This window comes from Suricata suricatta, chromosome 10 (genome assembly GCF_006229205.1).
Source record: "Suricata suricatta isolate VVHF042 chromosome 10, meerkat_22Aug2017_6uvM2_HiC, whole genome shotgun sequence".
NCBI classification, from domain to species: domain Eukaryota; kingdom Metazoa; phylum Chordata; class Mammalia; order Carnivora; family Herpestidae; genus Suricata; species Suricata suricatta.
Window position 1 is genome coordinate 13801286 of NC_043709.1, and position 27676 is coordinate 13828961.

The following is a 27676-nucleotide window of genomic DNA, read 5'->3' on the forward strand; positions in this document are numbered from 1 at the left end:
ATAGTCTCTTGATTTGTATAAAGCTGTACACCTAAAAGTGATAAATTTTAGTCCAATAATTTATAGTTCTTTTAAGAAATATACAAAATTGAACACAAAGGGAAAAAATAAAGGTAGAAATAAGAACAGAGCTGCCCATAGATGGACAAGATACTGTGTATAAATAGGGCTTATGCAGACCTTTTTTGGTAAGTGCAGTTTCTCAGGGGTCTACAGATTGAGCTTTGCCTTCTGCCTCTAGTAAGAAGACACAGATTATGGCAAATGGGAGAGTAGAAAGTCCTACACATTTGTTTGAACCTTCATAATTATTACTTTTCTCTGTATCAACTGCTGTTCTCTAGAATTTTAGGCTCAAAGCCTCAGACAGTTCCCACTTTGTATAGACTCATGAACATTTAGAACCTGTAAGGGACACTTGAGATCATCCAATCCAGCAAACCCTGAAGGACAAACATGATTCATGGTCCACCATATGTGTATGTGTGAGTGTATGTGTGGGGCTGGGGTGTAAGATGTACAAGAGTAAGTACACATGAGTGAATGTATTCATGTGTGTATGGGTATGAGGATTTTGTTTTTGTAGGGAATGGAAAGAAGGCCTAGTGAGGATCCCAAAAACCCTAGCCAATAAATACCCCAAGAATCTCTGTATAAATTTTTTAAAAAAATACCTTGAAAACAATGGAGCAAATTCAAGCTAATTTAACTTCATCACTTTATGAATGTGGAAACTCTCACCCACTGAAGAAAGAGATGTGCCAAATAGCTCTATATTGTCAGGACTAGAAATCAAGTCTTCTGACTTCTGCTTTGTCTACAATCCTTTGCTCCATTACCAGCAGAATTTCTCTTCCCATTATTGAACATCTGTAGTGGTCACCCAAGTTATGTGCTATCCAGCTTCATCTTTTTAGAAAGTGTGCCCACTCACTTATGCCTTCCTACTCCCCACTCCCTACACTTATCTCATTGCTCCAAATATTTACCTCATCATTCATTGGGAAAGTAACACATACTCAATTGTATAAAATTCTGTCTCCATGTTGTATGAAATCCACATATACACGTTTTGCAGGTGCAGTTCTCTTGCATAGCATGCTTTCTGACAATGACTGATTGGTCTCCAGGGAGAGCAGCTGAACCAAGTTTGGCCAATCAGGGTTCCTCCCTGATGGTACTGACAACAGAATGCAGAGTGTCATCCTTTTCTGCTGTAAGCTATAAAACTTGTCTTATGTTAGGAGTCAGTCTACAGCAAGAGACTAAATTTGAAATACAGAGAAGTTGGGTTAAAAGACATGGACAAACCCTGTGTCCAACTTTTCTGAGTCCCAGTTTCATCTTTGGGTATCCTGTAGCTTTAATGTTTAACCTTTCCTTGGTTTTGTGAACCACTAAACTTGCCTTTGCACTTAAATTAATTGATTAAAGTGGGGTCTTTTCTCCCTTGTAACCCAAAGCCTAAGAACTACAAAGTCACTATATCCCCTCAACCTTTTTGGTGTTCACTGCTCAAATCTCCATTCTTCTTTTAATGAAATATATTTTACCATAAAAATCAATACATGTGAGAGAACTATATTTAGTTCTAACATAGGTTAGGAACAGAAGAACTTGGAAGCATATAGTAAAACAAAGGGAAAAGTAGAAATAAAACAAGTCTTCTGACTACAAATATAGACTCTTTCAAAGAAACCATGATGATGTCTATTAATTGATATGAGTAACAGAGAGACAAAACATTATGCCTTAAATATGATGAAGGTTTATTTTACTTGTACAATGAAGTCCCAGAGTAGGCAGGCCACATCTGGATAGCTCTGCTCCACGAAGACCTGAGGATTCATCTCCTCCGAGCTTACTGCCTTCATTCCACTCATAGTTTCCTTATCTGCAAAATGTAGAAATTGATATATTATGGCCCAAGATGGCTGCTCTGTCTCTGCCATCACATCTGCATTTTAGCCAGCAGGAAGGAGAAAAGTTTGAAGAAGAGGAAAAAAAATATTCTTATCACCTTCCCTTTAAGAAAGTTTCTCAGAGGCTGCCATATGATTCTTTCACTTAAATTTCAATTGCTAGAACATAGTCACATGGACACACCCCATTTGAAAGGAGGCTGGGAAATATATCCTTGAGTCTGGGCAGCCATATATACAACCACAAATTAGTAGTTCTTTAACCGTGGAATAAAAGACTGGATATTAGAAAACAATGTGTCTGCCATTATTGCTATCATGCTTATGTTTAACAGTTCTGCCATTTTCCTAGAGATTACTTCAACTGTTGCCCAGCAGAAAGGGTGGTGCTCTCAGAACCCGTTCTCCTCTCCCCACTGTGCTCTTTGCACATACTTTGTGTTTATGACTCCAAGTGGTTTGCAGAGATGGGGAAAGTAGACTGAACCTCACTTGGAGGTTGGGGCCAAATGGATCTATTAGAGAATTCTGGAACAGAACCTATGGTTCAGTTTGTCTCTTTCCCAAAGAATTTTGGCCCTAACCCTAGCCAGCCTGCTGGCGCACAAGAGATGACAAGCTAGAAAGTGTGAATGACTCAGTTCCTATACATGCTACTCCCACCCTCATTTTATTAGAGAAACATCTTTTGACAGGACATTCATAAGGGCAAGTTTGACCCACTTGTCATCCATTTATTTATTCAACACATAGTTTTCAGAGGCAGGATGGCAGTTAAAAGGACTATCCCTAGAGTCTAACTACCTGGTTTCAAATCCCCAGATCTACAGGCTCAGCAAAATTACTTAACTTTTCTATAACTTGGTACCCTTACCTTAACAATATAGTTTTATGTACCTGCTTCATAGGATTTTTGAGAAATTATAACAGGCAACCCAGGTCAGTCATGTAATAGTAAGAGCTCAACAAATGTCAACTATTTTATTAAGTGCCTACTATGTGCCAGGACTGTGTTAAGAGTGTGGGAAATACAAGAGTGAGTCCTTTCAGTTATGTGGCTCCTGGAAACATAGGTACCATGAGCTTGGACCCATTGGATCCCATGGGCACAATGGGCAGCAGCATCTGAGCACTGAGACCTTTTATGGAGCAGAGATCAAGGTGGTGGAGGGCAGAGGGATCATAAAAAGCAAAATCCCTACTTCCCTTATCTCTTCCCTGCCCTCCTCCCTAAATAGATCACCTAAAGCATTTTTGTGCATTGTGCGTTGTGTTGGGATGGTATTAATTCCATGCTTAGGGAGTCCCTTTCCATCAGTTCTGCAGAGGTCTTGCTGCCTCCTTGAAGTACCAGCAGCTTCCAGCAATTCCAAAAGCCACAGAAAGGAAAGAAGGAAGGAGAGAGGGAAAAGAGACAAAGTCAATTGTCATTTTCATCAAAAAGGCAATAACAATTCACAGTGTCCCTTTTTTCTCCTATGGTAAGCAATTGATTACTTTTAAAAACAAAAAAGCTAATTTAGATTCTTGACATACACTGTATTTTCTGCGTCTGCAAGGTGATTTTTTTCAAACATTTATCTCATTACTCATTATAAAAGCAATATGTGCGCATATTGAATTCAAACACTGAAAAGGAATAAAAGTAAAAAGCAAATGCATACAGTAGAGTCATACCAAACACATATTTAATATGCCCAGAGAAAAGACAGAAATGGAGAGTGACAGAGACAAGCAATTTACATAATGCAAGAAGTTCCTCCCCGCTTTCTCCTCAATGAACATACACCACAGAGGAGGCCCAGGAAGAGAGATGCATACCTGTGTTCCTACAGGAACTGATACTGATTGAAGGGCATTTTGCATTTTATACCACAGTGGGTGGTTCTCAGGTAGCATAGCCCCAAAATACAGTCTAACCATTACTTTATCTGTGGTTGACGGAAAAACAAGAACTCTGTTCCAATATTGGAAGAAAATATTGAAAGATGATGGAACTTTTATACTGTCGTAGGTTATATAGGTCATATTAGAGGGTTTCTATGGTAATTTTCATCATATATATCACTTTTGTCTTATTCTCATACTTTAGAATCAAATTCATACAACATGCATACCACAGTACCAACAGAAACCCCTTCTTCCCTTCCCTCTACCCGTCTTTCCTTCTTCCCTTCCTTCCCTCCCTCCTGATGCCCTCCCTTCCTTTCCTCTTTTCTTTCTTCCATAATACTTTATTTAATACCAATGAGATAATGTCATGCATAGTGTTGGGCAATTTTCACCTAACAAATATCTTGACATATTTTTCCATCAACATGGAGTGCTCTGTAGAACTAAAATTTATTAAACCAGCTCCTGCTGACTGTACAAAAGAGCTACAGTCTTGGCACACGTATCTTTGTATACTTGCTCAGGCTTTTTGTAGGATAAGTTCCTTGAAGTGCATTGCTGGGTCAAAGGCTATGCACATTTTAATTTGCTAAATGGCCAGTAGCCTTCCAGATATATACCAGTGTATACTTCAATGTGTATTCACTTTCTTCCCCATAAACGATCATATAAAGGCTCATCACCTGTTTCTTGTTTTGCTTATTTTTCTGTTAGAGTGTAGTTAAATCAAGGTGAAGGAAGGTGAAAGTCGGGAAGGCTTCTAAGAGGATATGACTGTTAAACCAAACCTTGAAAGATGGCCTGATTTTTCAACCAAGATAAATTGGCAAAGAACACTCCAGGTGGAGGCTAGAATATGAGGTCAGAGAGGCTCGTGGCGCATGGCTGATTGGTCCATTGTAACTGGACAAATCATTGGCCATAGGTTGTCTATGACTTACTCTCATGGCAGGCTCAGACACTGGAGTAAAGTTCACAAAAACAGACAAAGAAGCAGCTACGTTCTAATGGGAGAAAACAGACAATCCATGGCATATAAAGCCAACGACATGGCATGAAAGATGGTGATAAGTGCTATGAGGAATAAAGACCAGGGATGCCTGAGTGGCTCAGTTGGTTAAGCATCTGACTTTGGCTTATGTCATAATCTCACAGCTTGGTGAGTGGTGAGTTTGAGCCCCGCATTGGGCTCTGTGCTGACAGCTTGGAGCCTGCTTTGGATTCTGTTTGTGTGTGTGTGTGTGTGGGTGGGTGTGTGTCTCTCCCCCACTTGTGCTGGCTCTCTCTCTCTCTCTCAAAAAAGATAAAAATAAAAATAAAAAATAAAGACCAGAGAAAGGGACAGAGAATATTCCTGGGAGTGTGCCCACAGTCTTCAGTAGGTGATCAGGGAAGGGCTTGCGAGAAGGTGACATTTAATAACAATCTCTAGGGAGTGAGAGAGTGAACTTTGCAGATTTCTGGGAAAAGAGCATTCCGTAGAAAGCGTACAGAAAGAGAAAGGCCCGCAGGTGGGAGAGTCTCAGGTGAATTGGAGGAAGAGCAAGAAGGCTACGTGACTGGAGCAGAGCCAGCAAGTGAGGGGGACAAGTGAGAGCTAAGGTCTAAGAGGCCCCAGGACTGTATGCTGGCAGGCTCTGCCGCCATTATAAGGATTGGGCTGCTTTTCAGTGTTAGATGAGAAACCATTGAGAGGTTTTGAGCAGAGGGGTGACACATCCTGGCATACAGCTTAAGGAAATCATTCTGACTAAAAGAAAGATGAGGGTCAAAGTGGGGAGACCAGTCCAGAAGTTATAGGAATAATCCAGGTGAGTGATGGTAGTGACTTAGACTTCAAAGCAAGACAGTGGGGTGGTAGGAAACAGTCATATTCTGGATATATTTTTTAAGGCAGAGCCTTTAGGATTTGCCCGTGAATTGGACATGAGATATGAAAGGTTTTGACCTGAGCAACTGGCGTGATTAAGCTGCCATTAACTGAGGTGGGGAGCATTTTAGGGCAGAGGGGTATCCAAGGGTTGATTTTGTGTCTTAAATGTGTGATTCTTGTTAGACATTGGAGTGGAGATGTCCAGTAGGTCATCAGATATGTTAGAAGGAATTCGGGGAGAGGTCAGGGCTAGAAATATAAATAGATGAGTCATTAGCATGTAGATTGTATTAAGGTTCATTAGACTAGATGAGATCACTGAAGGATTGAGCATGGACAGAAAAAGAGAAAAGGTCAGAGAACTGACCCCTGAGACACTTTAATGTTACAAAGTCAGGAAGGTGGAAACTAAGGGAGGTAGAATATGGGAGGCCAAGCAAAGCAAGTGTTTGCTTGAATAGTGTTCGCTAAGTCAAAAAACATGAGGACTAAAACACTGTCCACTTGATCTTCCCCAGAACACAACGTCTTACTTTTAACCAAGTGCTGGTCAAGCCTCCCTGGCCATGGATGGAAACCATATTAGTTTGCATATCAGTTCCCATGTACTGAGCAGATGGTCTGACTTCCATAGGAGTATCTTAGTTCCAAGTTCTAAGGTAGGATTCCTGGGATAAAGAAGATCACATATCATGGGCAGAACGCTAGACTTAAGAATGGGGTCAAGTGACCTGAGTTCTAGCCCTGGCCTATCCATCTGCATCTTGGGTGACCTTGAAACCACCTCTAGCTCTCAGTTTCTTCAAATGCAATATGGCAAGTGATAAAGAGAGAAGGCCTGATCAGAGGACCACTGAGATGCATTTTGTATCCACTACTCACTCAAAGCCAAAATTCAAAGACATTTCCCTCTCTCTCAGTCCAGGCTAGCTACATAATTTACAAGGTCCCTTATTCAAAACACAGGGGAAATGTGCCATCAAAGGCACTAAAATATAAAGCTTTACCTTTATTCCACAGTCTGTCTGTCTGTCTGTCTCTCTCTCTCTCTCTTTCTCTCTCTCTCTCTCTCTCTCTCTCTCTCTCAACTTGTGTTTTTTATTTTGCTATTTAATAGCATTCTGACTACAAAAAGTTAAAAAACAAATTTTTAAGTCATTAGCATGAATTTCACCACTTGCTTCTAGATTGTGCAATGCCAACTTTATAGGAAAATATAAAACCATTTAACTCACATGCACAATCAATGAAATTCATATTTCAAAGCGCACACGTGTATTTCCTTCTTACCAGAAGAATGGAAGGGCAGCACAAAACCAACCATTTCATTCCAGTTCTCAATATGCATGTATTCTACCAGAATTATCTGCTTTTGTCCTATTGGAAGGTAGGGAAGGACTGGAAGAAGGAATGATGGATTGTCTTATCTTTCCCTTTCCTTCAGCATAAGTTTTTGGCCAATAGGAAAGATGAGGAGAGGATTTCTTGGTTGTTTTTCTTAGGACACCATTGCCTTCTTTCTGCATTTGAGGCAAATGCTGGTTCAGACATCAAGTATAGCACTTCCTACTTCCTCAGCTGTAGATGTCACACACTTAGCTTGTATTTGCTGTGGGTGTCAGTGAACTCCCCTGTGTCACAGGCCCACTGGGATTTCGTTCTCGTGGGCCATCTAGGAGGCTGTCTGGGATGGAATGGCAAGGAACAGCAGAGGGCACACACATTGCACACAGCTCCTTTGTTCATGTACATGCTCCATCATCACCACTTACTGTACACAAGCTCAAAGGTGAGATTTTTAAGAACTTCAAGGTGGCAACAGCAGAGAATTAAACCAAGCAGGAGGCCCTTTTGAGTGTGGGGCTCTGTGCACCTACCCAGGTCACACATCCAGGAAGCCCACCCTACTGTCTCTCTCCCTCTGCGAACACCATTATGGCACTGATCACACTGCCCATGAGGCTTGTTTTGTTTGTTTGTTTGTTTTGTTTTGTTTTTGTTTTTTTCTGCCCATCTTCCCCACTAGACTGCAAGGCATTTGGCTGAGTTATAGCGCCAGTATCTAGCACAGTACATGATGCATAATAGGTACGCATCAGATGTTTGTGGGGTGAATACTACTACTACAAGTCATTCTCTCATGCCCTAGCCCATGACCGCTAGCGGATCTTTTCCTTGACAGTTTCCATCTCCCCTCCTGTTATTCATTCAGCATCTTCATAAGCTCACAGTCTGGAGCGAGAATAGACATTGAAATAGAAAATTCATTCATCGCTTACTGCAATTCAGTACCAAGCACAGTGCCTGGCAGACAGCACATGTTCAATGAATATTTGTTATGAGAAAGACACAGTAAAGTCTAATGGAGAAGGGAGATCATCCAGCATTGAAAATGGAGTCCAGTGAGTTATATTACAAAAACTTATTGAAGGCACCATGCAGACACAAGGAAAAGGCAGCTAACTCAGCCTCAGACTTCCAGAAAGGTTTCTCAGGAGAGGCATCTTCTTAGAGGATAATGTGCCCTGAAAAGAATGGCCTTCCACGCAGAGTGACAGCACATGGGACAAGCTCAAGAATGTGGCTATCTTGGGCACTTGTATACTGTTGGAGCCAAGTGTGATGGGAGAGGCAGTGTGAGATGAGGCTGAAGAGGGAGGTAATTAGGACTCAGTGTATGCTATGGCAGTGGAACAAACAAAGTGCTCTATAAGAACGAAAGAATGAGCTGCTAATTTCGCATAAGGGCAATGACAGTTGGACTCAGTCTGATGGGTGAGTAGGAGTTCGCCTGAGAGAAGAAGAGTATGAATAGCATCCTAAATGAGGAGATGGCCTGGAGTAATAACAAAAGGGCCTTTTGTCTCTAGTATATTCAAGTGGAGAGGGTGCTGAGATATATAATAAAAATAACAGCTCACATTTATTGAGCATTTATTATGTGCCAGGCATTTTGCTAATGCTATTGAATTAACTCATTTCCTCTTAATGGCAGTCTTATGAAGTAGGTATTTTATTATCCCCGTTTTACAGATTGGGGAACTTGGAAGGGTAAGTAACTTGGTCAAGGCCCCATAGCTAGTTAACTGGCGTACCTAGGAGTCGAGCCCAGGCAGCACATGCTTCGAACCACTGGCTCTACTCTTCCCACTGTTGCTTGGCAATAAAGTCAAACTGGTCAAAGAGCTTTGGGGGAAAATGGTGAGTTTGGTTTGGGGCATCCAAAGAAGATGCTGAGAAGGCAGCTGTACATACATGTTTGTAGCTCAGAGAAGATGAACAGCTGTAATGAAAATCTGGGAGTCACCAGCTAATTTTTAGGCACTGAAACCATGAACATGGATATGGACTTAGGACAGAACCCTCTGCAACTTGGACATTTGAGAGCCAGATGGGGAGCAAAGGATGCTAGAGGGGCAGGAAGGTAACACAGAGGAGTGCTGCCTGGAAGCCAGCAGGCACCAGCATCACATGCTGCTAAGGCAGCCAGTCAGTTGCGGGCTGCAAAACGGCCTGTAGATTTTGCAAATGACCTCACAAGTGACCCTATGCAGGCCAGTTTCCTAAGACTGGTAGATAAGGGCAAAGGGACAATTGACAGATTTATAATGAAACTTAGTATGACTTCTCATTTTTCACTATTCGTGGGGAAAAAAATTCATCCTTTGTCAAACTACATTTCCTGATTCGGGGTACAGGAAAATGCAGTCATTGCAGCAAGACTTCAGATGTAACTTGGCTGTGGGGCCTTTGGCAAGCCACTTACTTCCCTTCTCGGGGCCTCAGTTTCCTCATCTATAGACAAAGGTATTGGAAGAGACATAATCTAAGGTTTTTCTCCCAGGTCCAAAATTAGATTCTCCTCCATTCCAGATGGTAGTTGGGGATGCTGGTGTTGATGGGGAAGGTGAAACAGGACTCGGGCACAGGAAAAGAGAGCCCCCCCCCCTTAATTGCTGTAGTCTCCTCATAGGGCTTGTTCCCTCTTGGTCTTATTTGCTCCCCGGTCCTCCAAGGTGGCTGTTTGAACCAATGATGAGAAACACATGTTTCTGGGCAGCCCTGGTGTTGCACAGGGCTGCCATGGGGAGGGCATTAAAGAAAGGGGGAAAAAAGAGAAAGGAAGGAAAGAAAAGAGCTTTGGTATTCTCAGCCTCCACAGACAATTCCCCCATTGATGTGCTGTGAGTCACGGCGGGCCGCCAGGCCATCGTGGTTTCTGAATCACTTCCTCCAAGAGGGGCTCTCCACTTGTTCCCGGGCTGGCTTTGGCCATGGCGGGAATGCAATGGGCCCTTGGGAGCACCTCTGACTGCTTTCCTCTTTGCTGGAGCTCCAGCAGCAGGGCAAGAGGTGCCAGGAAGCAAGGGTGGGGGCCTCAATGGAAGGTGGCAGAGCAGCAGGTTGAAACAACTTGTTCCAATTGGTGGACCCTCTTACAGTGCTAAAACTCATGCCTCCCTCCCTGGATAGAGATGGAAGTGAAGCAAAAACACAGATTAAAGGCCACACTTTTCTCCAACAGGCACCAGACTCAGCCAGATCTAGATTTTCCTTCTTCTCTACCTTGACTTTCTGGCTATGTGGACAAGGCTGATCTCTTTTGCACAGAGGTACATGTAAAGTTTATCCTGGCCATTCCTCCGATAAGTCAAATTAGGATATTTTGGACTGAATCTCTTGGTCTCCCATCTTTTTAATTTCAATTTTTGATGACAAGGATATTTAATGGCCCAAAATGCTCTCACTAAGGGTTATGGTAGTCAAGTGAGAGTCTGTTTTAAGTTCATGCATAGGATAAACTTCATTCATTCAACAGAGGTTTGTCTTCATTCTAAGCCAGATTCTGAGTAGTCATCAGGTGTTCTGAGAGGAAATGGAAGATACAGAAGATAAAGACTGTTAAATCAACAATGCAACTTCAATATAGCAGGTGCCCTGGTGGAGGGACCCAGAGGAGATCATCAGCCACAAATTTAGGGATGGAGGAGCCCAGGCAAGGCATCCAGAAAGATCTTCTGGATTGAATAAGGTGACATTTAGTGTCATTTACCTTTGTCTGGCCACCATTGCTCCCTGTCCCTCCCCCCCGCCCCCCACCCCAGGACTTTCCAGAAGGTCAGTACTTTGACTGAACACTGGAGATGAGACCTACGCTAGGTCCTTGTAAGAGATGAAGTGATCTCTCTCCTCCATATCAACAGAGGGCACTGTTTCCCAATGGCCTTTGCTACTGGGGAATGTACTAGAATGCCGCCATCTTGTGGGCACATTGAGCCATGTTCATTTTACAACTCTACTGCTCCTGGGGCACTTACCAGAGATGGGTTGACCTGGAAGCAATACCTAAATGAAATAGGGTCTGGCATGGCTACTTATCTGATTGTAAGCAAGATCGTTTAAAAAGGCTCTTTGTCCATAGTTAGCTGGCTGGTCTCCCCTTAAGGAGGTGGTTTTGGATAAAAAGCTTTTTTTAGAATAGACACCATATCTTAACCTTCTCTATGTCTCTCATATCTTCTACAAAAACATCAGGACAGTAATAGGTGCAGAGCACATAGATGTCAAATGGAATAAATTACTGTAAACAATCACCCAGAATGATAATAAAGGCTGTCTCTGACTTGTACCACTGTGTCCCTAGCACAGTGCCTGGCCCTACAAAAATATGTTGAACAAATGAGTGACATCAGACACTTGAAAGTTAATTTCCAGAAACAGCAAACATTGCTGGAGGAGAATAGAGATACTGTCTACATGGTCTAATACAACCTCCTTTTTCTTGGGTGCATCACAGAAAGGTACAATGCCTTGACCAAGGTCACACAGCTAGTCTCAGAGCTGGGACTGGTGGGCATGTCAACGGACTTGGCAATGTGGTTGGCTGGCAGGCTCAGCCCATGCTTACATGAGGAAGAAAGTAAAGCAGTACATTTGTCTAGACCAGGCACTTGTCTAGAGTTATACCTGATGGAAGAGCTTTCCAGTGAGAATTCTTGAAATACCTTTACAAGGACTCTCATACTGGCCCGTACTTCTCGGGGAATAAGGAATCCTAGATAGTGTGCTGAATATAGAGGTACAAGATGTCTGGCAATGCAAAGAATATATAGAAACAGCTAAAACAGTCACCGGACACAGAGAATGTTATGTAGAAGGTGCCATGGCCATAGCATAGAACCATGTGGATCCCTTGCCTCCCAGGAGAGCCTGTTAAACAACATAACCCATGTCCTGATGGCATGTAAACTTGAACTTCAGGGTAGGTGGTGGTCATCCAGATGGAAAGAACAGCCTAACCCACATGTGAGAATAAAGAATCTGGCTATCTCCCCAGCACACCCTCAGTGACCTCATTCTCTCAAATTCACCCTCTCCCCTGTGCCACACTGATTTTTCCAACGGTCCTATGCTTAGACCATTGGTGCCCCCCCATTGCCAATAGGATAGAATCCAAATCTCTTTGCCTTCCTTTATCATCTGGCCCCACTCCACCCCTCCAGCCATATGTTTCCTCCCTAACTGCCTAGTCCTTGAGACGTTGATCACACTGTCTGCCTGTCTTGAGTGGATTCCAGTCCTAGCATCACCACTCATTATCACTGTGATCTTAAGGAAATCACTTAACTCTCTGTGCCTCCATTTCCTTATCTGTAAAATGGAAATCCCAATAGCATCTACCAGACTAGGTCATTGTGAGGATCAATTGAGTTCGGCATGTGAAGCCTCTAAACAGCACCTAGCGCATGTGTGTGGTCAGTATATGTTAAGAATTGTTACTATTACTACTATCACTAAATCCACCACGCTTCCTCACAGTCCCATCCCTTTGCATATTCTACTCCCTGTGCCTCAAAGGTCCTTCCCTACTTTGTCCTTCAGATGAACAACAGCTCATCCTTCAAGAACCAGCTCAATGGCCACTTTGTTAGCCACAGATGAAGTTAACTTCACCCACATCATTGTATATACACCCTACTGCATATTCATCGGAAAATCCATTGACACCTTGAGTTCCCTATTGGTCACGTGGGGTAATGGCACCTGTGGATCATGATGCTTCATGGACCAGATGGGCAACTCCATAGTTATCCTACAGGCTGTGCAAATTGCAAAGCCCTTGACAAGCATGAGAGATGTATGTTTTTGTAATTACAGAAGGGACATCAGCTGCCCTGCTTCCGACCTGCCAGGGCAGGGCCAGCCTGTCCCTGCTTCCGACCTGCCAGGGCAGGGCCAGCCTGTCCCTCACTGCAGTGACCCAACCCTCAGCCTCCAGCAGTGCCCTCTCCCTCTCCAGCTCCCTCTGGAGTCCTGCTCACCCTCACCTGCTTCTCGGGCACTGGCAGCTCCTCGCCCACCTGTCCAGGGAGCCCAACACGCTCCTCACCCACCGGGAAACCCTGCCCTCCTCTCTCCAGTAAGGCTCTGCCTTCGCTTTAAAAAGTAAGTTCAGGGCGCCTGGGTGGCTCAGTCGGTTAAGCATCTGACTTCAGCTCAGGTCATGATCTCATAGTTCGTGGGTTCGAGCCCCGTATCTAGCCTCTGCTGACAGCTCAGAATGTGGAGACTGCTTCAGATTTTATGTCTCCCTCTCTCTCTGCCCCCCCTACTCTCATTTGCTCTCTCTCTCTCTCTCAAAAATAAATAAACATTAAAATTTTTAAAAATAAATAAAAAGTAAATTCTACTGTGTTTACCATAATAATGAAAAGGTCCCCTCCTGGCTCCCCACTCGCTCTCTCTTGTTCCTCCCTTCTCCCCCGCAGCTTGCTTTAATGTCCTCGAATCCATCTCAGGGTCTTTAGCAAGCCTTCCTTCATGCACTCATCAAGCATTGTGTGAGGCACTTACTCTCTGCAAGGAATTGTGGGAGAGTCAGCGATGAATAGATGCAAACACCAGGCTGGGGGAGGGAAGGGAGCGGCAAACGTGTGTTGAGGGTCTGCTCTTTGCCAGCACAATGTCACATACTTAGGTCATTACCCTGAATTTGCACCCCTTGTGGTAGGTTCTATTATATAATCCCCACTTTACTGCGGACGCAGCTAAGATTAGGGAATTTACCTGAAGTTAGTAAATTTTATCTCTGCCTACTCACTGGCAGAGATAAAATTTAAAACCTGCCTAATTTCCCTAGACCATACCCTCATACAGCAGATCCCACTGTAATAGAGATGCACGTGATACACTGATAAGTGGGATACAGAGCCCAATGTAAGCATTCTGAAGGTATGTCAGGCCTCATACCATCTTTATCAACTGTCATCACACATGCCCAAGATTGCTGAATGTCTCCTGTGTTCTTTAACCCCAAACTTGCTGGGGCAAATTACAGATCTGTCATTTGAGTTGTATGATGTCTCTCTGTTCCTTAAACCAGCCACCAGGGGACTGGGTGGCACAAAGAATATTATAGCAAAAACTTACAAAGAATGCATTACATGTAAGAGTTTCGTCTTTCTATGCACTAACTCAGTTCAACAACCTGATGAAATTAGTATTGTTGTTATCATCATTTCAGTGATAACGAAACAGGCACAGAGAATGAAGGGACATGCCTACGATTACACAGCCAGAAGTGGCTGAGCTGGGATCTGAGCCCAGAGAGGCTGGCGATGGGGTTTGGGATCTTAGTGACTTTACTCTACTGCCTCTTAATGATTTAAAATGCAAATACTCTATGGGCAAGGCGCTTGCTGTGTGCTGGACACTGTGCTAGATGTGGGGGATACATGGCAAACAATTATGCATGCTCCCTTGTCCTAAAGTAGCCCAACTTCTGAAGGGGGAACCAGCTAGCTATAAACTGAAGCTAGCAACTTCAGTCTAGTTCTGCCAGTGTCCTGGATGCCAAGGGGTGCAAGGTTAGGAGTGGGCTCTAAATTCTGCCCAAGTTAGACTCTCTGTTCCTCTGCTTCTCAGCTGTGTTATCGTGGGCATATTAAAACGTCTCTGTGTCTCTATAATGTCAGCATCTATACCTCAGGGCATCACTCTGAGAAGGATTAAAGGAGATAATATGGAGAAATGGCTTACCCTAGTGTGACATACTGCTTAGATCTGACTCCTGATTCCATCAAGTCCTAGCTCTGTGACCTTGAGCATGTTACTTCTCTGTGCCCCACTCTCCTCATCTATCAAGTGGGAACAATAGTATCTACCTCACAGGGTCCAGTATAGAATGGGTTAATGTAAAACATGTAACCTGTGAGCAGTCATTGTAAAATAACTGTCCTCCCAGGTATCGTGATGTATTATTAAAAATGCGCTGCTTCCTCATGCTTCCATCTCTTTGCACATGCTGTTCCCTATACCTGGAATGCCCATCCCAACCTTCTCTCTCTCTGAAATGGACAAAGGCTCATTCTTCAAGGTCCAGCTCAATGTCCCTCTTTGCTGCCTTTCATAGCCCTGCAGGGGACATTGATTATCTCACCTTGGCACAAACCCCTAGTTTCCACCCGCCTCCCTGTGGCCAGCAAAGAGATGGGGCAAAATTCTGAGGAGTCTGCAACACTATTTTTCTACTTCCACATTGAATTGTGTTGCTTGGCATTGCAGAGGACAGTTCATGGACTCTAAAGTTTAGTGATTAGCTTAAAAACTAGATGTCATGTGAGGGAGTTGTCAGAAACTATCCCCAAGCATAGGGCCTATCTATTCCTGAAAATGCAGCTTAATCCACATTTAATATTACCATTAGTCTCCCGTGTAATGTTATATATTGGTTAATGCCCCAAAGCATGTTGTTTTCTAATGCAACTCAGGTGTATTCTGGTTGGATGTATTTTGTTTGTTCCTGAGAACCTGAAGAAAGAATTAAAACAGGTATTTAGTAGGAACTGAGAAACAGTCTTACAACAAAACTTACATTCTTTCATGTATTCATGCTTTTGCATCCATATATTCACAAGGATTTTTATTTATTATTTCTATAACACAAGATGCTATAAAAGCACCTTTTCTAACAATTATATATCAGGCTAACGTACTTTGGCTACAGTCAGATGTACAAAGGAAATGTTTGTTCTTTATTTTCTGGAATTTCCTAGGCATTCTCACCCCTCAGATAGTGGAGAAAGTTAAGACTTGTCAATTAATAATATCTCGGCCTATTGTGGTTTGAATAGTCTCCTTTCAGTTTAAGGGTTCAGTCTATCCCTCATCTAACTCTCCAGCAGAGCTGGGCTAAGTGATGTCTTTGGGATGACTTTGGATAAATATTCAGTCTTCCAAATCTCCACTCTTCGTCCATTCTCGTTCCCATGATGTGTCTTGGTATATTGGGACTTACTGTGTCTTTGGGGAAAAGAAGCAGCAGGGGAGAGAGGGTGGGGGTCTCCTGACCTCATAATGGTCTTTGGCTAGTCTGCACTGGGGAGTGGGGGAGGGCTGTGGGTCTGACCTTGGGCCATGTTTGGTTGGCAATGGTTGAAGGGTGGTCAGCCTGATTCTGCCCTGGGCGTTCGTCTGGTGTGTGACACTGGAGCGTGACTCCTGGCTGGCCTGTCCTCTGAGCACAAGCAGGGACTCCAGAGAGAACAGCCAGGTGCCCTTGCTGAGCAGGCCTCACCTTCTCTCACTGGTGCTGCCAACCCCACTGAGGTGTGCCTGGGTAAGGCCAGTCTCTAGCTAGGCAGACCAAATGTGAGTGGCCCCTGGCTGAAGGGTCCCATGGTCCTGGTGGCAGCAACCTTCCTCAGCAAGAGCCCCAACCAGAATCTCCGCTAAATTCTAAATCCCCCTCAGGTTCTTAAGGAAGCCTCTGGTTCCTTCCCACGTCACAGGAGAACTGAAGGCGTCTCCAGAGTGCAGACCTGGGCTCTCTCAAGTTGAGGCTGACAGAGTAGGAGTGGTTGGGGGTGGGGAGGACGGCCCAGAGGGGGTCTCTTCCCAAATGAGAATCAGGTAGAAGCCCCCTACTTTCCTCATCAGTTTTCTCCTCAACCCAGAGAGGGCCTGTGAGATGGCACTTGAGCTTAGAGTCAATGTCAGCACCAAGCTTCTCACTGGCCCCTCCCTCCGCTTTTCTCTCTCCCTGTCCTCCACCCACGGTCCCTTGAGGTACAAAAGGACAACTTTATTCCTTCTTTCTAGTCTTCCTGCCACAGGCATTTGCCCTTGTGGTTCAGCCCCCAAAGCAACCTATACACAAGTTAACTACAATATGAGGTAGAAAGTGGTAAAAGTCAAGAGAGGACAAGGGACAGGTGCTGGGAAGTTCACAGGGGTGAAAAAACAGTTGAAGCAAACAGTTGAATGAATAGGAGAGGATTAGAGCCCGGGTCTTGGGAGAAGCATGCTTTAAGCTGGATATTGACCTATGATCAGAGGACCTTCCAAGAGTGACACAGCAGGGCAAAAGCTCATAGAAAGGCATGAGGCAAGTTGTCCTGTTTGGATGGCATATGGGGGACATGTTGGGGACCAGAAGATAAGCCTGGGGCCAGATCATAGGAGGCTTTGAATATGGATTCCAGGAACTTGATTTGGGGGTCCCTTGAGGAGGTCACCATTGACAGATACATTTTCTCAATCAGGGATGACTGGAGCCAGGCTTTGAGAAGGTGAGATGGTGGTAGAGTGAGCAGGATGGAGCTGAGACTAATAGCACAGTCCAGACCAAGTGTAGGATGAGGGAGTAGATGGTAACAAGGGATGAAGGATATGAAACAGACCATAAGAGCAACCAGGTGGGTCCAGCTGCTCCTCACAGTCTTACCTCGTTGCTATAACCAGTCTTATCTCTCAGGCATGCGTCTAGCAGGAGCCATCAGGGCAGTGTAGCCCCCAGTAAGTGTTCTCAGGAGTTGGCATTAAAGCCAGGACAGAAAGGTCCTCTGCACCGTCCAGGTAAGCAGTTTCTGGAAGAAGTCATGGACAAAGTCAGGCAGGTACTGAAGGTTCAATGTCACTCATTCACAGAAGATACCTATCTCTTATATTCCATGGACCAGATATCAAAGGTGGGGTGGGGCACCTGGGTGGTTCAGTCGGTTGAGCATCTGACTCTTAATTTTGTCTCAGGTCATGATCTCAAGGTGGTAGGAGTTGAGCTACAAACTCGCTGGTGGAAGCTGCTTGGGATTCATTGTCTCTCTCTCTCTCTCTCTCTCTCTCTCTCTCTCTCTCTCTCTCTCTCTCAAAAACAAACATCAAAGGTCAGGAAAGGAAGCAGGGAGGTGGAGATATACGGTTATTGAGCACTCCCTCTAATCTTCAGGTACTACTTGCAGATTTAAAAATTGAGGCTCAGAGATGTTGAGCAATTTTCTCAAGGTCACAAAGCTAGCAAATGGCAGTGTAGATTGTGTACCCAAGTCTTTCTGACCAAATCCAGAGTACGCTGTCTTCTCTAAAGCACACTTCTCACCTCCTGATCTCCAACTTTTTCCTCCTGCGTCTCCTGGTGGGAAGCTGTCTGCCGTGTAAGAGCAAACTAAAATTGTCTCCTATTGGAAGACCCCCCCCATAAAAACACAGTATCTGTCTGCTCCCTGCAGACCCTGTGCCAGGATTTGATTAGTTGTAGGGTCCCAATATTTGTGTCATAACTTGTTTTCTTATCTTCTTCTTACTTTTTTCTTACCTTGTGTTTTTTTAAAGAAAAGAGGGAGAGCATATATGGGGCTTGGAAAAAAACAGTGGCGGGAAGGCAACTTGATAACTGATGATTTTCTGAGTGCTTCAGCCTGAAGGAAGCCAACAGCTGCAACATATTGGTTACATGGAAATCATTAAGTCATTCTGGGAAGGAATGACAAATGTGTGTGCCTGTGTATGTATGGTAGACATGTGTTTACGTATGGAGTGAGGCACCCACAGAGGGAATTGCTTCAATGCTCTCTCCAGGCCAAGAGAAGAAAAAAGAAATTCAATTAAAGCCCCATTGCAGGAGATGATTCTGAAAATCAAACTCTCATTCAGTGTGAAGCTTGAACGTAAAACTTAGGGGGAAATCATCTGTGCCTTGGCATCTAATCTGATAGGGACTCACTTTCACAAGAAGCAGCATGGTGGGGTAGAACCAGCCTGGACAGGGTGTGAGGAGCCGTCAGTTGTGACTTTTCTGTCACTAACTAAGATGTGATGCTGAGGAAATTTCTCTTCCCATTTGGGTCTTCGTTTCTCAAATATAAAGTGAGGGGGGTTGACAAGACGGTCTCTGATGTCACTTCCTGCTCTGACATTCTGTCAATATGCAATAAATTTTTATAGCATAAGTTCTGAGATTGAGCTGCTGCTTCTTAGAATAAAGCTGCCTTCCCCCCCCACCCAAAATGTGTTTTATTTAGTAAAAACAGATTTTTATATAAATCTCATTTGCCTAGTTGCATGTACCCATTTGCATTCACAAGTATGTTATGCCCCCAAAACTAACTCCCCAGGGTATAGGATGAATAAAGGGGGAAAAAAAAGTTACTTCCAGCAAAGGGGCTCACATCCCAGAACTGAGTGCGCAGAAGGTCTGAAGCATGTCCTGGCTCATGGGACAAAGAGCTAGCTTCTCTAGACTTGGCCTCTGAACTAGTAGCACATGGCCCTGGAGGCAACTGAACCCACATGAGATCTGTCCCTGGGCCATGGAGAGAACTGGCTGTCCACCCTACTTTACATGTGTGTGTTGGGACTACAGGGAGGAGAGTGTAGGAACCCATTTTTGGCAAGACCCAATTTGATCCCCTTGACCTTGAAGATAGATACAATTTTCATCTCTATCTTAAAGTAACTGGCAGAGGCTGGACCCAAACCAGTTCTCCTACATTCCAATAAGTACACCCTTAAGCATAACACTGTAATGCAGGTCTCTCAACCTCAGCATCATTTATATTTTAGGCTAAATAACTCGTTATGGGGTGTTATGGGCTCAGTGTTTGTGTTTTCCCTTCATATGTTGAAGCCCTAATCTCCAATATGATGGTATTTGGACATGTATTTGGAAATGGTATTTGAGATACCTTATGAGATAATTAAGTTTAGTTATATCAAGAGGTTGGGATTAGTCCCCTTATAAGAGGAGGAAGAGAGAGATTCTCTCTGTTCACACTCACACGTGGGAAAGGCCGCATGAACAAACAGCTAGAAAGCAGCTATCTATAAAACAGAAAGGAGTCTCTCACGAGGAACTAAATCTGCCAGCACCTTGACCTTGGACTCCCCAGACTGCAGAACTGTGAGAAATAATGGTCTGTTGCTTAAACCACCCAGTCTATGGTATTTTGTTATAGTAGCCCCAGCTGACCAGGACAGGGGTCTGTCCTGTGCATTGTAGAATGTTTAGAAGCATCCTTGGCCTTTACCCATTAAGTGCTGGTATCAATCTCCCTAGCAGTGACAATCAAAAATGTATCTGGATATTGCTAAATATCTGCTTCAGGGGAAAGTTGTCTCAAGATGAGAACCAGTGTTGTCACGTCAGCCCAGGGTAGGAGGAGAAAATGACAGCCCCGAGGCCTTATACAGCACTGTGCTCAAATTCAAGTCTAAGGAATGAGTCCAGAGACACAGTTGGGTGTGACATCAGTCAAGGGTTAGGAAAGCATGGAGCAAGTTAAGAAGGCAGGTCCATAACTTCAGATATGAACAAAAAGAGATATGCAGAGCATCTCCTTGTGATAAGCTATTAAGAATGGCTGAGTTGATGGAGCAGCTGTCTGGCTCAGCATTCAGCTCTTGATCACGGGTTCATGAGTTCAAGTCACACATCGGGCATAGGGCCTCCTTAAAACACACAATACACACACACAAAGAACAGCTGAGTCGGCATACATCTGTGCAGGCACTATTGACCCTTAGTTCAAAGCCCTTCCATTCATTCATTCAAGAACCACGTGTCAAAGGCCTGCTCAGTTGCAAACACTGAACTGGCCTTGGGAAACCAAGATAAATGAGCAGTGCCTTCCAGAAGACTGTATTCTATAAAGAGAGAAAGGAATGTTAATAATAGCATTGGTAATAACAACCTTACCAGATGTCAGATGGAGATCTCCTGATCCTTTAGAATCTAAGGAAAATTCCTTGGCCTTCCTGGGATTTTTGCTAATCTCTGGTGGGCTCATCTTCTCTCATACAGTCTTTAGGACCCTGGTGTCCCCAGGGCCATCCTCCCACAGCACATTAACTGTAACATCAAGTCCAGCTGCTTTTCCTGCTCTCACCACAAACAACAATCTCTCTTACTGGGCATGGTGTGTTTAACAGGTGCACTGATGACCTTAATTGGGTCCCAGGAAGGGGTCTCATCTCATGACACAGAGTCTTCCTCCATCTTGTTGGTCTTTCTTGCCCTGCCATCTTCATCCTCAACTCCTTCCAGTTCACCAAATCCCTGATTTCCTCCCATCTTCCTGTGCAGGGCATTCCCTGCCACCCATGAGGCCTTGGTTCCAGTTGACGCCAGCCCCTGAGGTGGTTTACCTTGCATCCCCGCCACTCACTGAAGTATTTTCCCCATAAAAACTTCCCTCCCTAAGGAGAACTATGGAAGCAGGTGTTAGAAGGTAATAAGTAAATTCATATCAGAGTACTAGGACTCGGTATTAATAAGAGTAATTTTGGGAGCTCTCCCTAATGTTAGGCAATGAGCTAAGTGCTTGACATGCATTATCTCATTTAATAATAGAATCCGATCATTACAAGGCTATGCAGTAAACACGCGGCGGAGTAACTCAGACTCTACCCTCTAGCCTTCAAATCTCAGTCTCTCAATGGCTGTATGAGCTTGGGATTTTCATTTCACTGCTCTGTGCCTTTTTCTCCTTCATTTGTAAAATGAGGATAATAGGAATGTCTCCTATACCTATTACGGTTGTAGTGGAGACTGAGAGCGTAAACAAAGGTGTAAAGTGCTGAGAACAGTGAACAGTTTCTGGCACTTAGTACGTGTTCCGTAAGTGGTTGTGATTTAATCACTGAAGAGTGAGAGAGGGATTTGGGATTGAGTCGGCCTATGACAGGGACAGATCTCATGGCAGGGGGACTAGGGAAGAGTTCTAAAGGATGAGCAAGAGTTTGCCCCCAGGAACATGTGATGCCCTGAATTTTATGAAATCAAGCCCTGCTGGCCGTGCCTTCTCAACCTGGTCAGCTTTCCCTCTTGGCTTTTCCCATCAATTTCTCATTCCCACAAGGCTCCGTGAGACACTTGGGAAAACATTTTCCAAAATAAATTTCAGTCATTATTTGACCCAAACCACCCCACTCTGCGACCCAGCCCTGTCTACTAATGTTACCACCCTGTCCCTATTTAGACTGAGGTTTTATAACCGCCCAGCCCTTCAGCATGGCTTCCCTGTCCTGCCACCTCCTGCCTGAGTCATCCAGTGATGTCACAGTTTTAGATTTATGATGTTGGCCAACATGGTCTTAGGGATGACTATAGATACAGGACCAGCCTTAGCCTAGGCTGTGAAACCAGTCACATTGAGTTCAACCTCCCACCACCCCCACTCTTTCATGATGCAGTGGGAAAGCACATTCTGAGAGTCGTGGTAGCCTCCAAGTTCTGCTCTTTCCTCCGCAGAACTGAGGACCAGGAGGGCTTTCTCCAAGCCTCAGTTTCCTCAGCTTTCTCCAAGTCTGAGTAAATGGGGCTATATGAGGATCAAATTAAATAGCTAAGAAAAATCTCCCATGCAGGTGCTTAGTAGGGGTCACCAACACCAACACAATTATCATGCATCAAAAGTCACCCCATGGTTGTGTGGGTGGCTCAGCCAGTTAAAGCATCTGACTCTTAATTTCAGCTCAGGTCATGATCTCAAGGTTGTGAGAGCGAGCCCTGCATCAGGCTCAGCAGGGGGTGCAGGCTGCTTAAGATTCTTTCTCCCTCTGCCTTTATCCCTCTCCCAGTAGCACATGCTCTCACTCGTGCATGCGCGCTCTCTCTCTCTCTCTCTCTCTCTCTCTCTCTCTCTCAAAAAATTAAAGCCACTCCCAAAACTCAGTGGCCTAAAAAGCAATCATTGGGTGGAAATTAGCTGATGCAGACTGGACCCAACAGGGTTTGGCTTCACAGGGAGTGGCAAGCTAGCCGGGTAGTTCGCGCTGTCCTGTCTCCTAGACAGAAGAGCTCCGCCTATGCGCACAAGTGTATGTTACTCCACCATTTGCCTCATGCCAGTTAGTATTCCATTGGCCCAAGCAAGTCACATGGCCATGCCCAATGTTAAGGGCAGGGGAAGTGTGCATCCTCCTGTAGTGGAGGAAACTACTAAGGCACCTGGCAAAAGAAATTGATACAGAGAGGGGTGAAGAATCCCTAACTATAATACAATCACCTCACTGACAGTATATGGTCAGGAAATGTTTATTTCCTTATTTCCCTCTCTCCTCCACACCCAAAGCCTCTTGGTTTCACTTCGTGCTCATCAAAACTCACTAGGGAGTTGGAGAGAGGGGAGCAAAACAGGTGAAGGGGACTGAACCGTACAAACATCCAGTTTAAAATAAATAACTCACTGGGATGAAAAGTGTAGCATAGGCAATATAGGCAATAGTACTGTAATCATATTGTAGGTGACTACACTTATTATAGTAACTACTGTGTAATATATAGTTTTGTCCAATCACTATGTTCCACACCCAAAACTAATATAACACTGTATATCAACTATACTTCAATATTAAAAAAAAGGTTTTAAGGGCACCTGTGTGGCTCAGTCAGTTAAGTGTCCAACTTTAGCTCAGGTCACGATCTCATGGCTCATGAGTTCGAGCCCCAGGTCAGGCTCTGGGCTGACGGTATAGAGCCTGGAGCCTGCTTTGGAGTCCATGTCTCCCTCTCTCTCTGTCCCTCCCCTACTCTCTCTTGCTCACTCTCTCTCTCTTTCAAAAATAAATAAACATTTTAAAAAGGTTTAAAAAAACTCACTGGAGAAAAGAATGCAAAATTCGTGCTCATCATATAAACAACCAATAAAGGTTGGATAGCACCTCAGTGTTTGAAGGTGCTTTTCCTTTTTTTTTTTAAATAGTTTATTGTCAAATTGGTTTCCATACAACACCCAGTGCTCTTCCCCACAAGTGCCCTCCTCCACCACCACCACCCCTTTTCCTCCCTCCCCCTTTCCCTTCAACCCTCAGTTCATTTTCAGCATTCAACAGTTTATTTTGAGAGAGACAGAGATATAGCACAAGTAGGGGAGGGGCAGAGAGAGAGTGAGAGAGAGAATCCCAAGCAGACTCTGAACTGCCAGCCCAGAGCCCAACATGGGGCTCAAACCCGTGAAGCTATGAGATCATGACCTAAGCCAAAATCAAGAGTCAGACACTTAACCAACTAAGCCACCCAAGCACCCCCAAGGTGCTTTTCTAACAAAAACAACAAAAATCATAACTGCTCACCTTAGTACTTAGTGCAGCCTGCTCTGTGTTCAGCCTCTGCTCTGTGTGTATTATATCATTTGATCCTTGCAGTGACCCTATGAGGCAGTATATTCTGATTTTATAGCTAAAGAAACCAAAGCCTTGAAAAGTTAATCAAACTTCCCAAGGTCATGCTCCAAGGAGGTTCTTACAAAGTTAAGTCTCAAATGCATATATATTGCACCAATGCTGTATTCTTTCCATTATACCCTTAAGGGCAGAGTTCTTTTTTTTTTTTTTAATAGTTTATTGTCAAATTAGTTTCCATATAACACCCAGTGCTTTTCTCCACAAGTGGCTCCCCACCCCCCACCCCGTCCATGACCATCACCTCCTTCCCCCCTCCCCCTCCCCCTTCAGCCCTCGGGTTCGTTGTCAGTATTCAATAGTCTTTCATGGTTTGTGTCCCTCTCTCTCCCCAACTCTTTCCCCTTCCCCTCCCTATGGCCCTCTGTTAGGTTTCTGCTGTTAGACCTATGGGTGCAAACATATGGTATCTGTCCTTCTCTGCCTGACTTATTTCACTTAGCATGACACCCTCAAGGTCCATCCACTTTGCTACAAATGGCCAGATTTCATTCTTTCTCATTGGAGGGCAGAGTTCTGACTAGGGACAACTTCTGGATGTCCCCAGACTTCATTCAACCTGTAAAATTTTTACGATACTTATTAACTTTCTACAACTATAATTCATACAAATATTGGTTATTCTTTAACCAATCTGATCCATTTTAACTTAAATGTATTTAAAAGAAACTCCATATGGCTACTATGCATGGAAAACCAAAGCCATAAACAAAAGAAGATAACCACAAAAAAATTTACAAAAACAAAACAACATTAGAAAATTCATGTTAGATAGCAGCACTGTCAACAATAGCCAAAACATGGAAAGAGCCTAAATGTCCATCACCTGATGAGTGGATCAAGAAGATGTGGTTTATATATACAAGGGAGTATTACATGGCAATGAGAAAGAATGAAATCTGGCCATTTGTAGCAACATGGATGGACCTCGAGGGTGTCATGCTAAACGAAATAAGTCAGGCGGAGAAGGACAGATACCATATGTTTGCACTCATAGGTCTAACAGGAGAACAGTAGAAACCTAATGGAGGACCAAGGGGAGGGGAAGAGGGAAAGAGAGTTGGGGAGAGAGAGGGACGCAAAACTTGAGAGACTATTGAATGCTGAAAACGAAGTGAGGGTTGAAGGGGAAGGGGGAGGGGGGAAAAGAGGTGGTGGTGATGGAGGAGGGCACTTGTGGGGAAGAGCATTGGGTGTTGTATGGAAACCAATTTGACAATAAACTATTTTAAAAAATTCATGTTAGAGACCCTTGTCTCCTATGAGCTCCAAGAGCAAGTTAGAAGTTGGCAAGTGTGGGAGGTGATAGAGGGCACCACGCTGAGACTCTTTAATGGAATCTGAAAGCTAGACAGTTACTTTGAAAGGGAACAACCCTCTCATGATGCATTCCAGTCTATTAGCTACCATATCCAAGCATCACTGATATCCTTGCAGGGGCCTCATACGCCTACAACCTTCAAGGAAGAGTCCTCTGCAGGTCCAGAAAAAGACCATCAAGCAACCTTCTCAGAGGTCCTTTGATCCCTCTCCTGCTGGCATTGGGTTTGGTCTCCATAGACCTGGAGAATGGGCATTCTTGATGGTGTCTTCCAAAGGCAAAGGCCAGTTTCCTCATTACACTGAGAATAAGTGGAAGGGAGAACACCCAGATGGACAAAACAGGTGACCAGACCAGCTGCAAGCCTGTAGAGTCACAGACCTATGCATACCTAAACTGCCTCAAGTCCAGGAGGGGTCTACTTGGTTGCCCAGCCACACGGGGCAAGGGATTCAGGGAAGTTAGCCCTTGTCTTCCACCTTGATGGCTTCGTACTGTCTGTGCAGAACTGCTCACCCACAAATCCCTCCCAGAAGCCCAGCAGGCCTCCACTCCCACCACCTGCTCCACCTGAAATATCCACCATTAGCACATCTCCTCTGAAATAAAACCACAAAGAGAAAGGGACAGAGTTACGTGCTGTCCCTGTTTTCCTCCAGTATCCACCTCCATTCTCCACACCACATCTTTTTTTCTCAGACTCTGCTCACAAAGGCATTCCCATCAGAAGTGCCTGAACCTTTCACTCAAAGCCGAGAAAACTTTACCCAGAGTTTGCAGAGCCGGGGCGAGAGCTTCTCAAGGTCTTCCTGCTTCTGTAGTACTGCATTTGCAACCCTCCTGGAGCACCTCTTATAATACATTCCGCTGTCTTTATTCATCTATTATCCCAAAAACATCTAGTGCAGAGAAGTACTTGAGAAATGTTTAAAACTCAGATGTAATCCTTTATTAAAACTGCCAACACTAAGCGAGCATGTGAGTAGGAATCTTTTCTGCACCATCTCAGGATGACTCAGATGTAAAGAAAGGGAACTGGATTTTTCTAGGGTTCAATTTATTTTCTATTTCCTCTTTCAAGGCCTGGCATAGACAAAACCCAGTCAATCTGGGGTTCCCTCCCATTCTCCTAGAGTTGTGCCAAACTTTGGAGCTTCAGTTAGTTCCAAGTGTTTGGAGGGAGCAGTCAATGTCAGTGTCATTGGTCCAACTGGCATCCACTGAGATGTCCTCACCTTGTGATCCTGAATTGACCATCCACACAGGCTGAACCCAATCAATTCCATTCCTGCGGTTCCTTCTCAGGTCCCTCTGCTGCTTCTGTGTCCCTCCTGGATGCACAGGAATCTTTCTGCTCTTCTAGACCTCTCATTAGGCCCAAGAAATTCTGCTGGAGGCTCCATCCACATAGACGTTTCATGCAACCATTTCTTCTCTAGAGCCTTGCTGCCTCCCCAGTGATACTGCGCTGCCAGGAAAGAGTGTACAGGTCTCTCTGCACCTGAATCCCACAAAACTTCCTTGGGATTTGCCACCTTCCCCAGGGCCCATGCTCTGGAAACAGGGTCCAGCTCCTTATTCTCTCCCCACAAAAATATCGACATTTATGGCTTTACCTCTTCATCTTGCCTTTCCCCCGGACAGGGGGGTTCCTTTTCTCATCTCAGAGGTGAGATTATTTGCTCTCACCCTGTTTTTCCAAAATCTATGGCCTACCATGCCAAGAGTGGTTTGGGTTTTCCTGAGGACTTAAGCTTTTGAAACTTAAAGGCCAGGAGACACTTCCTTTCCTGTTTTTTACCGTCACATCCCTTTCCTGAGGCAGTGACCACAGAACAGCCAAATGTCTCAAATCAGAGAGGATCTCAAGAGCAAAAGGACAAACCAGAGCAAAGAAAAAAAAAAAAAACAATGAATCTTTCAGAACTATCATCCAGCCTCACAAACATTAAACAAACATGAAAGCGCATGTTACTTTTAGAGCAAACAGTTTAAAGCAGCCAAGTTTAATTTTTCTGCTCTTCCTCAACCCTTTACTCTCTTTTGACTATTCTTTGGTTTTAGAAAGGATCCTGGGTCCCTTGTATTTGACTCTTAATTTCTTTTTTTAATGTTTTTTTTAAATTTGTTTTAGAGAGAGACAGGGAAGGGCAGAGAGAGAAAGAGAGAGAATCTTAAGCAGGCTCTGCTCTGTCACACAGAGCCTGATGC

The 27676-nt window shown here is 44.2% G+C and overlaps 1 protein-coding gene and 1 long non-coding RNA gene across 2 annotated transcripts in view; one reads left to right on the forward strand and one right to left on the reverse strand.

The window, feature by feature from the left end:
* The window catches only part of SYN3 (synapsin III), a 459446-nt gene that overhangs the window by 323979 nt on the left and 107791 nt on the right, over positions 1 to 27676 (forward strand). The gene's annotated exons all lie outside the window — the stretch shown is intronic.
* LOC115304511 lies at positions 1757 to 26802 on the reverse strand. Its single transcript, XR_003914468.1, has 3 exons — positions 26701 to 26802; positions 17414 to 17555; positions 1757 to 1894 (listed from the first exon to the last, which is right to left on the reverse strand). It is a non-coding gene; the product is annotated as an uncharacterized LOC115304511 (long non-coding RNA).